Source organism: Elephantulus edwardii, unplaced genomic scaffold (assembly GCF_000299155.1).
Source record: "Elephantulus edwardii isolate Elephantulus edwardi_28Jun2011 unplaced genomic scaffold, EleEdw1.0 scaffold00250, whole genome shotgun sequence".
In the NCBI taxonomy this organism is placed as follows: domain Eukaryota; kingdom Metazoa; phylum Chordata; class Mammalia; order Macroscelidea; family Macroscelididae; genus Elephantulus; species Elephantulus edwardii.
This window is the reverse complement of record NW_006400000.1, coordinates 3,517,709-3,531,564: the sequence shown is the minus strand read 5'-3', so window position 1 is coordinate 3,531,564 and position 13,856 is coordinate 3,517,709. Positions and strand designations below refer to the sequence as shown.

Sequence of the window (13,856 nt, the reverse complement as noted above, 5' to 3'; positions counted from 1 at the left end):
GTCCTATTGTGATTGATGTCCTTACTGTATGAGCTGTGCTTTTATTATATCAGACCACTATTGCAAAAAAACACTGAAGAAAGGTTTACACACAGATAGATTCATGGCAGTATGATTACCAGGGAGGGGCAGGAGAGTAGAAAATTAATAAATGGATAATAAATACTTATTAAGATGAGTGAAGGAAATTACAATATGGAATGAGTGGCTGATCGGACATCAAGGGCACTGTAATTAATGATATGGAACAAATGTACTTGAATGATTGATTTGAAAAACCAATATGCGTTACAAACCTCCACTCAAAACAAAACACAAATGGGTGGTGGGAGGGGGTAAAGGAAATGGGAAAGATCTGGCGGGACCTGAAAAGACAAGGTGATAGGGGTGTAGTTTAATGGGGATTCACTTTATAAAACACAATGTACGGGAATGATTGCATGAAATACAATGTATATGAACTTTGTATGTAAATCAATAAGAAAGAAAAATTTTAAAAATACAAACAAAAGAAAACGACAGCTGAAATGCAGCGCAGCAGGCCTATAAGCAAGACTTCAAGGGTTGGTGGCATTTCTGTGTCACTTGAAAAAAAGCAGCCACATTGATACAAGGAATCATGAAGTTACTGGTCAACTTTGCATCCCTCAGAACCAGACAGATATCTGTGTTCCTGCACTTCTGCTCACACCAAAAAGCGAGTTTAATCACCACCTCAATACACAGGGATGTGTCTTCTCGTCACACTTATTTAATCTGTATGCTCAGCAAATTATTTGAAAAGCTGGACTCTATGAAGATGAATGTGGTATCGGATTAGAGGAAGAATTATCAGCAACCTGCATTATGCAGATGATACAACCTTGCTTTCTGAAATGAAGAGGACTTGAAACACTTGCTATAGAAAAGCAAAGACAAAGAACAGAGAGTCTTCAATATTGATTGGATCTCAATGTCAGGAACACAAAAATTCTAACCATTGAACCAATAGGCAAAACGATGATAGATAGAGTTTAAAGTTGTCAAATATTTCATTTTACTTGGATCCACAATTAACACCTATGACACAGGAGTCAGGACATCAGGAGATGTATTGCATTGGGAAAGTCTGCAAACAGAGACCTCTCTATATTATTGATGAACAACGATGTCACTTTGAGGACTAAGGTACACCTGATTCAGGCTATTGTCTTTTCAGTCATTTGCTGCTGAGAGCTGGACAATGAATAAAGATGACAGAAGAATTGATGCTTTTGAATTGTGGTTTTGGAAAACTGAATATCCCATGGACTGCCTAAAGTACAAACATATATTTTGACTGTGTCATTGCTGTTGTTAGGTGTTGTTGAGCCAAGTACGACTCATAGTGATCCTATGAACGAAAGATCTAATCCCAGTCCTGTCCTGTGCCATCTTCACACTTCCCAACACAAGAGCCCATTGCAGCAGTCACCATGTCAATCCACCTGGTTGAGGGTCTTCCTCTACTTTGCCGACCCTCCATGCTTCCCAACATCATGTCCCTCTCCAAGGAATAGCCTCTCCTAGCAATATGTTCAAAGTATGTGAGATGAAGCCTCATCATGCTTGTCTCCAAAGAGCACTCTAGTTGTACCCTCTCCAAGACAGATGTGCTCATTGTCTTGGCCACCCATGGGATTTTCAGTGCTCTTCTCCAACACCACAGTTCAAAGGCGTCAATTCTTTTTCTATCATCCTTATTCATTGTTCAGGTCTCGGATGTATAGCTAGTAATTGAAAAGACCATGTCCTGAATCATACACACTGTAGTCCTCAAACTGACATCATTACTCCTCAATAATTGGAAAGGTCCCTAACTGCAGATTTTGCACTGTGTCTCTTTATTTCCTAACTGCTAGTACCAAGGGTGTTAATCATGTATAAGACCATTATTGTAGAAATGTATTAACTAGTAAAACATGTATGAGGCTCTAAGGAGGGGGAGCAAAAGGGTGGGGATCGACGAGAGGGTAATCATGGGGTCACATCGTTTGTTGGGTGGAGGGAGGGGTTGGTGGGGGAGGTGGAGGGGGGTTCTGTTTTGTGGGCCAATGTATACAAACTTCGTAGATAAATAATTGGGAAAATTGGAAAAAATAAAAATAAAAAAGTAAAACAATTAAACTCATGTATTTTGAGGAAGGTACAGCCAGAGAGCTCCTTGGAGACAAAGATGATAAAGCTTTATCTCATATACTTTGAGCATATTTCTAGGAAAGGTTATTTCTTGGAAAAGGACATCATGCTTGGAAAGGTGGAGGGACAGTGAAGGAGAGGAAGACCCTCAACCAGGTGGATTGACACAGTGACTGCAGCAACGGGCTTGAGTGTGTGAGAGGTTGTGAGGATGGCACAGGATAGGTCAGGGCTCAGTTCTGTTCTTAGGGTCACTGTAAGTCATACTAGACTCAATGGCACCAAACCACAACCCCACTACACACGTGTACAGGAACACCTCACTCTATTGCTCTTTGATTTCATGTGCACTATAGACTACTACAGTTATTTTGATTTTTCTAAGCTTTTCAACTGAGTGACAAGTTTACAGCACAGGTATGGTTCCCATTCAATAGCTGGTACACAATGTTTCCTACATTCTAACAGCATCCTTCCTGCTCCCTCTCTGTTTCTCCTTTCCAGTTGTCCTTCTTTCTTATCCCTTCCTGCCTGCTTGACTTTATCCCTGAGAAGATGAAGGCTGTGGCCACCGCACTGAATACGTCAGTGGCACCCCACCTTACAAGGTCATTTCATGTCACTAAATCATATGTTGATAATTTCTCGAAATAGTTCAAGCTTCTTCATAAGGCACATGCACCAGATGACGGTATAACATACCTACAACTTTTACATGCACTGGGAAACGAAAGAAAATTTGTGACTTGCTTTTTTGTAATACTCACTTTATGGTGGTGCTTCAGAACCACGCCTGTATCTCTCCAAGGTTTTCCACTTTAGAAACAGTTATGTCATTGTTGGTTCAGTGACTGAACTCTCTCTCCTTTCTTGTGAGAGACCCAGGTTCAAATCCTGGCCAGTGCACTTCATGCAGTCATCCGGCAGTCATTGCAGGCTTGCATATTGCTATAATGCTGGATAGGTCTCAGCAGAGCTTCCAGACTATGAAAGACTAGGAAGAAATGCCTGGCAATATACTTACAAACCTCCAAAGCCCACCGTCATTGAATTAGTTCTGAGTCATTATTGTTGTTTTGGTTTTTGTTATGTACCGTTGAGTCACCTTACAACTCGTAATAACCCTATGTACAGCAGCTCTGAAGCCTGCCCTGTCCTGAGCCAGCCTCACTGATTTCCCACACACCTATCCTCATCGCCTCAGTTACTGTATCAATCCATCTCATCTGGTGTTCCTCTCCTGTGCTGTCCCTCCACCCTTCTGAGCACGATGTCCTTCTCCAAGGGACCAGTGCCTCCTGACCACGTGTTCAAAGTATATGATACAGAGTTTCAAAATCCTAGGCTCCAAAGGGAAACTTGGTATTACCCTCTCCAAGACAGATGTGTTTGTTTTCTTGGTGGTCCATGTCATGGTGACTTTCAGTTGAGTTTCGGAAGCTGTAACTCTTTACTAGTACAGACTGCCTATCTTTTTCTCTCAGAGAAGCTGGTGGGTTGGAATCACCAACCTTTTGGTTAGCATCCCCAATATGCTAAGCAGTCGGATACTAGGAGGGAGGTCTGATGACTTAGTGGTAAGGAGCTGTGCCGCCAACCAAAAGGCAAGCGATATAAATCACCTCTCAGAGGGAGAAAGATGGGCAGTCTCCTCCTGTGCAATTCACAGCCTCTGGACTGCCAGTTAGCAGTAGGATCCAACTCGACGGTACCTAACAACATACCACCAGGGCGCCTTGCTTCAGCCAGTGAAAACTCTACAGACCACAACTGCCAGTCTCAAACAAGGCCAGGTGCAAGGCCAGGCCCTGTTCCTTTCATTCTTCACGGGATCACCAGAAGTCAGGGCCCAACTGAACAGCAGCTAACAATGAGACCTGAACAGAGTCAAACTGGATAATGTTACCCACAGCCACAAGATTCCTTTGCCTTTGTGTAAATGGATATGTCTCATAATTTAAAGAGAAAGAAGCCAGTTATTCTTTGTTAATGATGTTAAAACCAAATCCAAATCCCCTGCCATCTAGTCAATTCTGACGCACAGTGACCCTCCACTGGGTTTCAAACTCTGTAAATCTTACATGGAGAAGACTGCTCCTCCTTCTCCTTCAGAGAAGCTGGTGGATTGAAGCACCAGAGATGCGCATAGTCTCTTCACAGGAGCACAACACCAAAGCTTGTAGTTGTTAGGCGTCACTGAATTGCCAGAGCTAAATGTTGTTGCTGTTAAGTATCGTTGAGTACAACTTATGGTAACCCTAGGAACAACAGATCTGAACCCTGTCCTATCCTGTGCCATCTGCATCATCCCTGACACACTAGAGCCCACTGGTACAGACAATCCTTCTTGCTGTCTTCCTCTCTTTCGCTGACCCTATCTTCCCAAGCATGATGTCCCTTTCCAAGGAACAGCCTCTCCCAGCAACAGGTCCAAAGCACATGGGATGAAATTTCTCCATCCCCGCCTCCAAAAAGCACTCAGCTGCACTTTTCCCAATACATAACTGTCTGTTCTTCTGGCAGTCCATGGGATACTTAATACTCTTCTCCAACATCACAATCAAAAGCATCAATTCTTCCATCATCCTTATTTATTGTCCAGCTCTCAGGAGCACAGCAAGTAAATGAAAAGACCATGGCCTGACTCAGGTGCACCTTAGTCTTCAAACTGGCATCATTGCTCCTCAGTAATTTGGAAAGGTCCCAGACAGAAGATTCTGAAAGAGGGCTTTAAATGCACTGACTGTTGTGTGCCAGTGAGTCAGAGCCAACACATATCTCATCCTCCAGGGGTTTTCAGAGGCTGTGAACTGCTCGGGAGGACACTGCCCATCCTTCTCCCACAGGGCACTTGATGAATTTAACTCTGTGTCTCTGGGTTGGTAGGGCAGCTCCTTAACCATCAGAGTTCCCTAAATGCACTTACTACAGCCTGGAAATCATGAAACAGATTTATGAATCCTCTGGGGGTGGGCGAATCTATAGATGCTGCCTAAACTTCTTTCAGGGATGGCTGCATTTGGTTCCTTTAAACAAAATCAATAGGAAGAGATTACTCAAATAACCCTCTGTTGTTTTCAAGTCTAATCAGAACAAGGAAAGCTAAGAAACGTGGCTTTTTCTCTTCATACGGTCTACGTTACACTTGCGGTCTTCGAGGTGAAACTTCGAGCTGAGCCTCTGGCAGATTTTCAGAGACTGTAAGTCATATGGGAGGAGACACTCATTTTTCTCCCTCGGAGCAGCTGGTGGTTTTGAGTCACCTGACTTAGGGCTGGCAGTGCAACCTCTTACCCTCTAGGCCACCAGAAGCAGAGAGACAGGAAGAGCAAAAGACCATTATTGTTTTGCTTTGGGAAACTCACTGACACTTATGTGGGCAAGTCTGAGAGAAACCAAACGGGTCGTTGTTGCGTTGATTCTGATTCACGGCGACCCCACATGCTGCCCCAGGGGGCCTCCTTGGCTCTAACCTGTACAGAAGTGGACTGCCAGACCTTTCTTCTGTGGGACCCTAGGGAGGTTTAAACCACCAGCTTTTACGTAGATAAGCACAGACTGGGCCGCTCAGGGACCTCATCTCTAAAATATAAACAGCTGAACCTCTGTTGTTTTCATTCTTACTCCTCCGGCCTTTCCAAAGTCACGAAGAGCAATGATGTCAGATTAAAGATCAAGGTGCACCTGATTCAAGTCATGGTCTTTCCAATCATCTCTTATGCATCTGACAGCTGGACGATGAATAAAGATGATAGAAGAAGAGTTGATATCTTTGCATTTAATGCTGGGAAGAGTACTGACTAAGCTATGGACAGTCAAAAAAACCCAAACAGCTCTGTCTTGAAGAAAGTGCGGCCATAGTGCTCCTTCGTGGCAAGGAGGTGAAGCTTCATCTCACATACTTTGGGCATGTTGGTAGGAAGGACTATTCCTTGGAGAGGGACATTATGCTTGGAAAGGTGGAGGGTCGGCAAAAGAGGACAACTCTCAATGAGAGGGACTGGCAGACTGCGGTGATGGGCTCAAGGGTGTCAGGGATAATGAGGATGGCACAGGAGAGGACAGGGTTCAAATGTGTCACTCAGCGTTTGCTAGGAGTCGCACTCAACAGCACCTAACACAGCACCACCACAGGATATCCACCGTACAGGGGGTTTTGGTGCCCTAGCGGGTAAAGAGTTGCACTGTCAACCCAGAGGCTTGGAGTTTGAATTCACTAGAAGCACCACAGGAGAAAGATGCGCAGCTATCATTTTATATACAGCCTCTGAAAACTTGGTCTAGGAATAGCTATGCATCAGTTCCTTTTTTTTTTTTTTAATTATTTTGTGTGTGTGTACCGTCAAATCAGATCTGACTGGTACAGGAGGAGATTGTCCCTCCTTCTCCAGCAGAGCATCTGGTGGCTTCGTACCACGTACCTCTGGGATTGCAGTGCAGCTTCTTGCCACTAGGCCACAAGAGCTCTGAGTCAGTTCCTATTGCATGGCAATGAGTTTGTTTTACTGGATATAGGTTGTAAATCTTTGTATACACACACTGCCATATCTTTCTTCTGTAGAACAGCTGGTAGGTTCGAACTGTCAACCTTTGGGTTAGCAACCAAGCATTTAATCCCTGCTCCACCAGAGATACAAGTTTCTGGCTAGATTTTACATTCTCTGTTCCTTCTTTATGAGCACGCTGGTGAAACAGTGAGCCCTGGCGTGTGTTACTGTTTTTATCAAATTGACCCTCCAGCATGTTCCCAGAGGCTGTAAATCTCATGGGAGACTGTCCATCTTTCTCTCTTTAAGCAGCTGGTGGATTTGAACCTGGTGCCTTTCAGCTGGCAGCACTACTCCTTACCCACTAAGCCACCACAGTAGCAGCTAATGTACCTAGCTCCTGGCCAAAAGGTTGGTAGTTCAAATTCACCAGCTGTCCCAATGGGCAGTTTCCTCCCAGAAAGATTTACCGTTTCAGAAACCAGATGGGGGAGAAACACGAGTCACACCTGACTCAACAGCGACAGGTTTCATTTGGCTTTGGTTGGGAGCACAAGTATATTACATACTGAGTTTCTAACCAACAAACGGTCAGGGGTTTCAATGCACCAGCCACTCCAAAGGAAAAAGGTGGGCAGTTTCTACACATAGAGATTTACAGCCCTGAAAACCCGACTGGTGGGGGGAGGGAGGTGGCCAAGAGTAAGAATTCACTCAAAAGCAGTAAGTTTTAGAAGGTGGGTGAAGGGGTCCCAGGACCATCATCTCCCACTTGAAAGGCTCACCCCGTCAGCACGTCTCTCCGGGGGAGAACGTCCACTGCCAAGTTAGCCGTTCAGGGCTGGTGAGGACAGCTCGCAGGCGGGGCCACCGTCACAGCACCTGTTCAGCAATCCCTCAGTGCCACCCAGCCCTCTGGCCTCGGCTCCTCTCAGGGGCGCCGAGCGAGCCAATAAACAGGGCCACAGAATGCACATTAGGCTATTTATGGTCTGCCATGTGTATTCATCTTCCCAGTGAACTGTGTTACTTCTCCTCCACTTTCCCTCTGGCCGCTTGCTCTGAGCTGACTCACAGCTCCGACATGTGCACCAACAAGCAGCCAGAAGCAGAAGGCACAGGGCAAACCACCTCTTGGGGGGCTGCAAAGCTCTGGACAAGGCAGTTGTGCATGTTACCAGCCACTCTGGACGCCAGGGATTACCTTTGTCTTTTGAATCTCCATCTATAAGGATGCTTCCATCAACCTGGCCGAGTGCTGGTCCCTCTAGCTCCAACAGAAGGAGCCCTGGTGCGGCCTGTGCTACTAACTGGGTTGCTCAATGAAAGGTCAGGGGTTCAAACCCACCAGCTGTTTTGCAGGAGAAAGGGCAGTCTTCCTCCTGGAAAGGTTTATGGTCTCAGGCACCTGGTGGAGGGTCGCCATGAGCTGGGATCACCAGATTCCAGGGGGTTGTTTGGTTTCAGTGGATGAGCTTAAACACAGCTAAGAGTGGTGAGGCAGCTGTGGTCTTGGGCGTGCTTCGTTTTGTTATCAATACAGTCGCTGTAAGTTGGGAAAGACTCAGAGGCACCTAACAACTACTGAAAAGCCACAGTGGCACAGGAGTTATGTGCTTGGCTAGTAACAGGAAGGACAGTGTTTCAAATCCACCAGCTAGAAGTTGGGAGAAAGGTGTAGTCTGCTTCCATAAAGATTAAAACAAATAGTCCCAAAGCTACCACACTGATTTCGTTCAAACTCACAGTAACTTTCTATAAGGTTTCCAAGGTTGAAAATCTTAATAGAAGGAGACAACTTGTCTCTCTCAGAGCAGCTAGCAGACTTGAACTGCAGATCTTTTGGGTGGAGGCCTGATACATTACACATTCTTAGAAATTCTATAGGGCATCTATGCTCTACTCTGTCCTCCAGGGTGGCTGAAAACTCAATTGTGCTCATGTGAAACCTACACCTAGACCAATAGGCTGTGCTGCTAACAGAGGAACACTGTGTGGTTTAACATGAAGGTTTGCATTAGGGTTGTATCTTCTCTCCATAACTATTCAATCTGTACGCTGAGCAAATTATTCAAGACACTGGACTCTGTGAAGAAGAATGTGGCATCAGGATCAAAGGCAGACTCATCAATAACCTGTGTTATTCAGATAAGCAGTCAGGATATCAAAAGACGAGTTGTAAGGGGAAAATCTGCCATCAAGAATCTCTCTAGAGTGCAAAAGAGCAACAATACTAGTTTAAAGACTAAGGTGCACCTGAAACAGGCCACAGTCTTCTCGATTGCTTGCTATTCACCTGAAAGCTGGACAATGAGTAAGGACAAAAGAAGAATCAATGCCTTTGAGTTGTGGTGCTGGAGAAGAGTACTGATCATACCACAGACTTCCCAGAGCAATCGTTCTGTCCTGGAGGGTGAAACCAGTTTGCACCTTGGAGGCAAGGATTCTGAAGCTCTGTCTCACATACATTGGGCATGTTGCCAGACCAGTCCTTGGAGTAAGTAAGACATCATGCTTGAAAGAGCCGAAGGTTAGTGCAGAAGAGGCAGACCCTGGATGAGAGAGTCTGACACAGTGACTGTGAAAGGGGTTCAGGTGTGTCAGAGATAGTGAAGTTGGCACAGGATGGCAGGATTCAGAGCCATTGCTCATAGGACCGCTATGTCACCTAGTTGACTTGATAGCACAGAACAACACCAGACGACAGAGGTTTCTCTTTTCTGTTGATCTTCTTAAGGCCTGTGTTCCACACATGTTGTGAGACAGTGATTAGGAACTGACTCATAGCTGACCCTCCAGCGAGTTTTCAGAGGCAGTAAATCACACAGGAGTCAACTGTCCATCCTCCTCCTGCAGAGTGGCAGGTGGATTCAAACCATGTACCTTTTGGGATGGTGGAGCCACTTCTTACCAGAAGGCCACCAGAGCTCCCTACGTTCCACACACAGCAAGGGGTTAATGATGGGCCAACAACAGGCTGTGACAGAGAACTGTGAACAAATCCCATCAGCTGCCCATAAGCCCCACAGGTGTACATCTGTGCCACCAATGTCCCCGTGCTCTTTTGTCCACTAGCTGTCTATCAATTGACAATGACCACTCTAAATATTTCAGCCCTCCAGCCGACATCGATATTGGCCATTTGTAGATTTTGCTTCTCATTAAAAAGAGTTGGAGGGGGGAGTGTCCATCAGAAGCTATAGTTGGGAATGGACAAAAGTGCCTGCCTGCCTGCCTGCCTGCCTGCCTGCCTGCCTGCCTGCCTGGTAGAAGTGTCACTGCTCCATGGAGCTGGGGCAGCTCCACTCTGCTTCCGGCCAGGCTGGTAGGAAGGTAAGTGCTCACTGTGTGAGAACACAAGGGGCTGTAGCATCGCATCGACAACTTCAGCAGCCGAGAGAGATTCCCTTTCCGTTTGCTTGTGAGAGGCTTCCTGCATCCTGACCTTTGGTGACTTTAGAATGTTCTGGCAGCAGCTGGAACCAGGGATCATCTTTTCAGAAATCTTGCCTGGCGTCACTCCGTGACTTATCTTTCGGTCCTCATCACGATTATTCATGCTTCGGCAGTATCCTAGCTACAGTCACAGTCCTCTTCTTGGACTCAGACTGAAGGTTATGCTGTCCCAGCTGGTGGGCGAGGAGGGTAGCCAATTCTTGGGGACCCCCGGCAGCAGGGTGCATGATCCCTTTGAGAGCATGGGTACTGAACACTTGCTCAGAAACCCACCTGACCTCCAGCCCTTGTGAACAAAGAGGGAAGACGAGCTCCTAACAGCAAATGGTCCCCAAGGGGTGGAATTTGGCTTTGGAATGCACTGAAAGGCACACTAGGTCAGGCAAACTCAATGCTAAACCCCACCAGCTGTCTCTGAACTGGGAGGCTCTGTGAAGACCCAATCTTTACCTCTCCATTATGGATGGCAAAATACTTTCCTCTCTCTCTCTCAATATCCTGTGGCTTCTGCTTCCTGCTTTATACATTTAAGGTTCCTTTAGAATATGACCTCATATCCTGGCCAATTGCAGAGCAGCCACTAATTGCTGGGGCTCTGCTAATGGCCCACCATACGTCTATATGTGCGGGCAATGGGTTACAAGCAACAGATTCCAGAAGGTTAGCAGGCCTGGCCAAGAGCCGGGAATCTGGAAGTACACAATTAGATTTCAATCTTGGAGGAGCTGTGTTTTTCTAGGTAACTCACTTAACGTCTTTGGGCCTGTTACCCACCCCATCTGAATGGGAATCACGGCAGCTCATACTTCATCGGGTTGTTATTGCCAAGATTAAAACTGGGTTATGATTGAACTACTTAACATGCTGCATGCTATTGGTGTTACTATTACTCCAAACACCTAAATTATGAGGACACATTTTTTTTTTCCATTCTAGTGTAGCACAGGGAGCTCTGGTGGCCTAGTGGAAAGAATCCACACTGCAATCCTGAAGGCATGCAGTTCCAATCCACCAGCTGCTCTGTGGGAGAAAGACGGGCAATCTCCTTCTGTGCTATGAACTGCCTCTGAAAACGCACCACAGAGTCAGCTTTGGATTGGTTCTGACTTGATGGCACACAACAACACTGTAGCATAATGTGTTACCTGTTGGGTTGCTGACTGAAAGGTCAGTGGTTCGAATCCACTAGACACTCTGCAGGAGAAAAATGGATAGCCTCCTCTGGAAAAGACCTAAAGCCTTGGAAAGCAGAGGGCGAGTAATCATGAGTCACACTGACTCAACAGCAGTCACGTGGGGGTTTTGGTTTAAGTTCCCCTCCCCCCAGTGTCTTTACATTCCTAAGATCCTGCCTAGCTATTCTGCTTAGCCCATAGATCCTCCACCTGCCCACTCCACCCACCCTGACCAAACACTTCCTCCAGGAAGTACTCTTTGCCAGAGTAAAACGCACAGGACGTGGTTTTGCTCCACTGCTTTCATATTTCACACCCCCTCCAACTCTCATATTGAGCTCCTGCAAGGCCAAAATGTCTTGCCTTTCAGGGGCAATACGAGATGCCCGATTCAAGCTTTTGACTGCCAAGAACCATCCTCAGGCCACCACTGTTCCGGAGCTCAACATCAAGCACAAAATCCCCAGAGCATGGCTAGACATCAGGACAGTGTGTCTGCCTGGGTTTGCAAAACCTGGTCATTCCCTTGCAAAACATCTGTCCTGTACATCAAAGTACCTCAAAGGAGCCTATCTGGAGCCCATTTGATGAAAGCACACAATAACCAGAAAGCACTGACATTTCTCTCTTCACGTTTCCAAAATCCATTCCTTCTCCCTCTGCCAAGACATTCATCCATGCTCTAGTTATTTTCCACATCCGTGTCTTCTTTCTTTCCACAGCCCTTCTTGAGCGCTCTCTCTTCCACTATCTATCCAAAGCCTCTTTCCCCTCTGTGATCCATTTTTTCACATCCCCCTTGGTCCATTTACAGCTTTTACACTATCTCCACTATCTCCTTGTTCCCTGCAGTCCACTGAGGCCTTCAGGTTTTTTTCCCAACTCTGATTTCTCAAGTGTCTCTTCCTTGTTGGGTGTGGGGATTTTTCAGTGGAACTTTCTAGACCTCCTGCACAGATTCACACACCTGTGTGCTCCATCATTTCTGCCTCTGTGGGTAACCAGTGCCCTATAGACCGAGATCATCTGTTTAAGCTGAAACCCTATCATTTATTACAGCAGTTTTATTTATGAACCTGTGTGCTCAAATCTCATGGCATAAATATTAAATAATAACTCTCAGGTTAAAAAAAATCACTCATGTTAACTGACAACTTCTTATAAAGACAGGAAGTATACAGTTAACTCGTGAAATGTCAGGAAAAGCATGGATTTGTTCAACAGGTTGATACAAAGGGGAAATGACAATTTGCCTTCTCACCCCCTCTTATTTCAAGAAGTCAAAATCTATACCTTCAAGAATGTTTGGAAAAAATATACTAGGGCTGTCTGGTAAATGTTTTCAAAGTCTGATTATCTGCCAATATCTCTTCAGCAGCTTTTAGCTTTTAAAAAGAAAGGTTCCCCAAAATGACAATGCCATAAATGAATTCAGGACAATGACAACGCGGGGTTTTTTTGGGGGTTATTTTTCTCTTTTTTAGCATTCTGTGAATTTCCTATTACATCAGTTTCATGATTCAGCATTTTCCATTTCATTTATTTACAGAAATATATAGTGACATAGCCCAAGGTTTCTGCAGATTCTGGAAAATAAGGTTGCTTGAGTAAGGGAGGATGTCACCTTCGGAAAACTGACAATTGTTTTGGAGAATTCCAAAGAGAAGCACTCAAGCTCTCAAAGGAATTGAGAGATTCTTTCTCCACCTTGTTCTGAGGGTCTGACACTTCTCATTAAAATGAGCAGGCTTTCCAAAAGAAGATACTACCAGGACGCGGATGACTAAAAGAGAAACCCAGAAGTGTGCCAATTGTAAAAGGGAGGAAGGCGTCTAATGTATTCTTTGAAACGACAATGCAGAAGACGCGGCTAAAAGTCAGCACTCGGGCGGCAAGCGTGTTACAAAGAACTAGGTTTCTTTTTGGCAATCTGCAACTTGGTTGGAGTGGCTGAGGAGGAGGAGTAGTTGGAGAGCAGGAAAGGCGAGGCTCATCGCAGGGTGCGTTGGCGAAAAATGGTTCGGGCGGTGAGGACCCGGCGCAAACTATGGGAAGGGTGGAGGGTAGAGGCGGGAACCGAGAGAGAGCGGCGAAGTTGAGCAAGGGCAAGAAAGCAGCGGCGATCCGGAGGGGAGCCCGAGAAGGGTGGGGAGCAGGCTACGAAGAACGCGCCAGGACGCCAGGGATCTCTGGGTACCGAGGCTTCCAGGTGGGGTAGGAGAGAGGAAGGGGATTCAAAGGGAACCTAGCTCCCGGCCGGAGCGAGTCTGGGGAGCAGAGAAAGGGACACGAGCTAGAGCGCAACGCGGCCAAGTCCGCTGCACGCGCCCCTTTCTGCGCCCCAGTCCCCAACCCAGGTGCCCGGAGCGCCCGGGGCGCAGTGGCGAAGAAGCGAGCAAACTCGCACCGGTGTCCTCGCCCGGCGTGCCCGGGGTCCCCGGCCGCCCCCACCCGCGCCCCCGGGACCCCGCGCAGAGGGGAGGACCCGCGCAGGGCCAGCGCTCACCAGGTAGCAGAGCAGGAGCAGCGCGCAGGCAGGGGAGCCGCCGAGGCCCGGGGCGCCGCCGCCGCTCGCGGGGAC

At 46.6% G+C, this 13,856-nt stretch overlaps 1 protein-coding gene across 1 annotated transcript in view; it reads right to left on the bottom strand.

Moving 5' to 3' along the window:
- The window catches only part of SEL1L3 (sel-1 suppressor of lin-12-like 3 (C. elegans)), a 232,357-nt gene extending 218,508 nt beyond the window's left edge, over positions 1-13,849 (bottom strand). Inside the window, exon 1 of the mRNA XM_006899266.1 lies at positions 13,782-13,849. The gene's annotated coding sequence lies outside the window, so the exon portion shown is untranslated. The remainder of the gene's footprint in view (positions 1-13,781) is intronic.
- Positions 13,850-13,856: the final 7 nt, after the last annotated feature.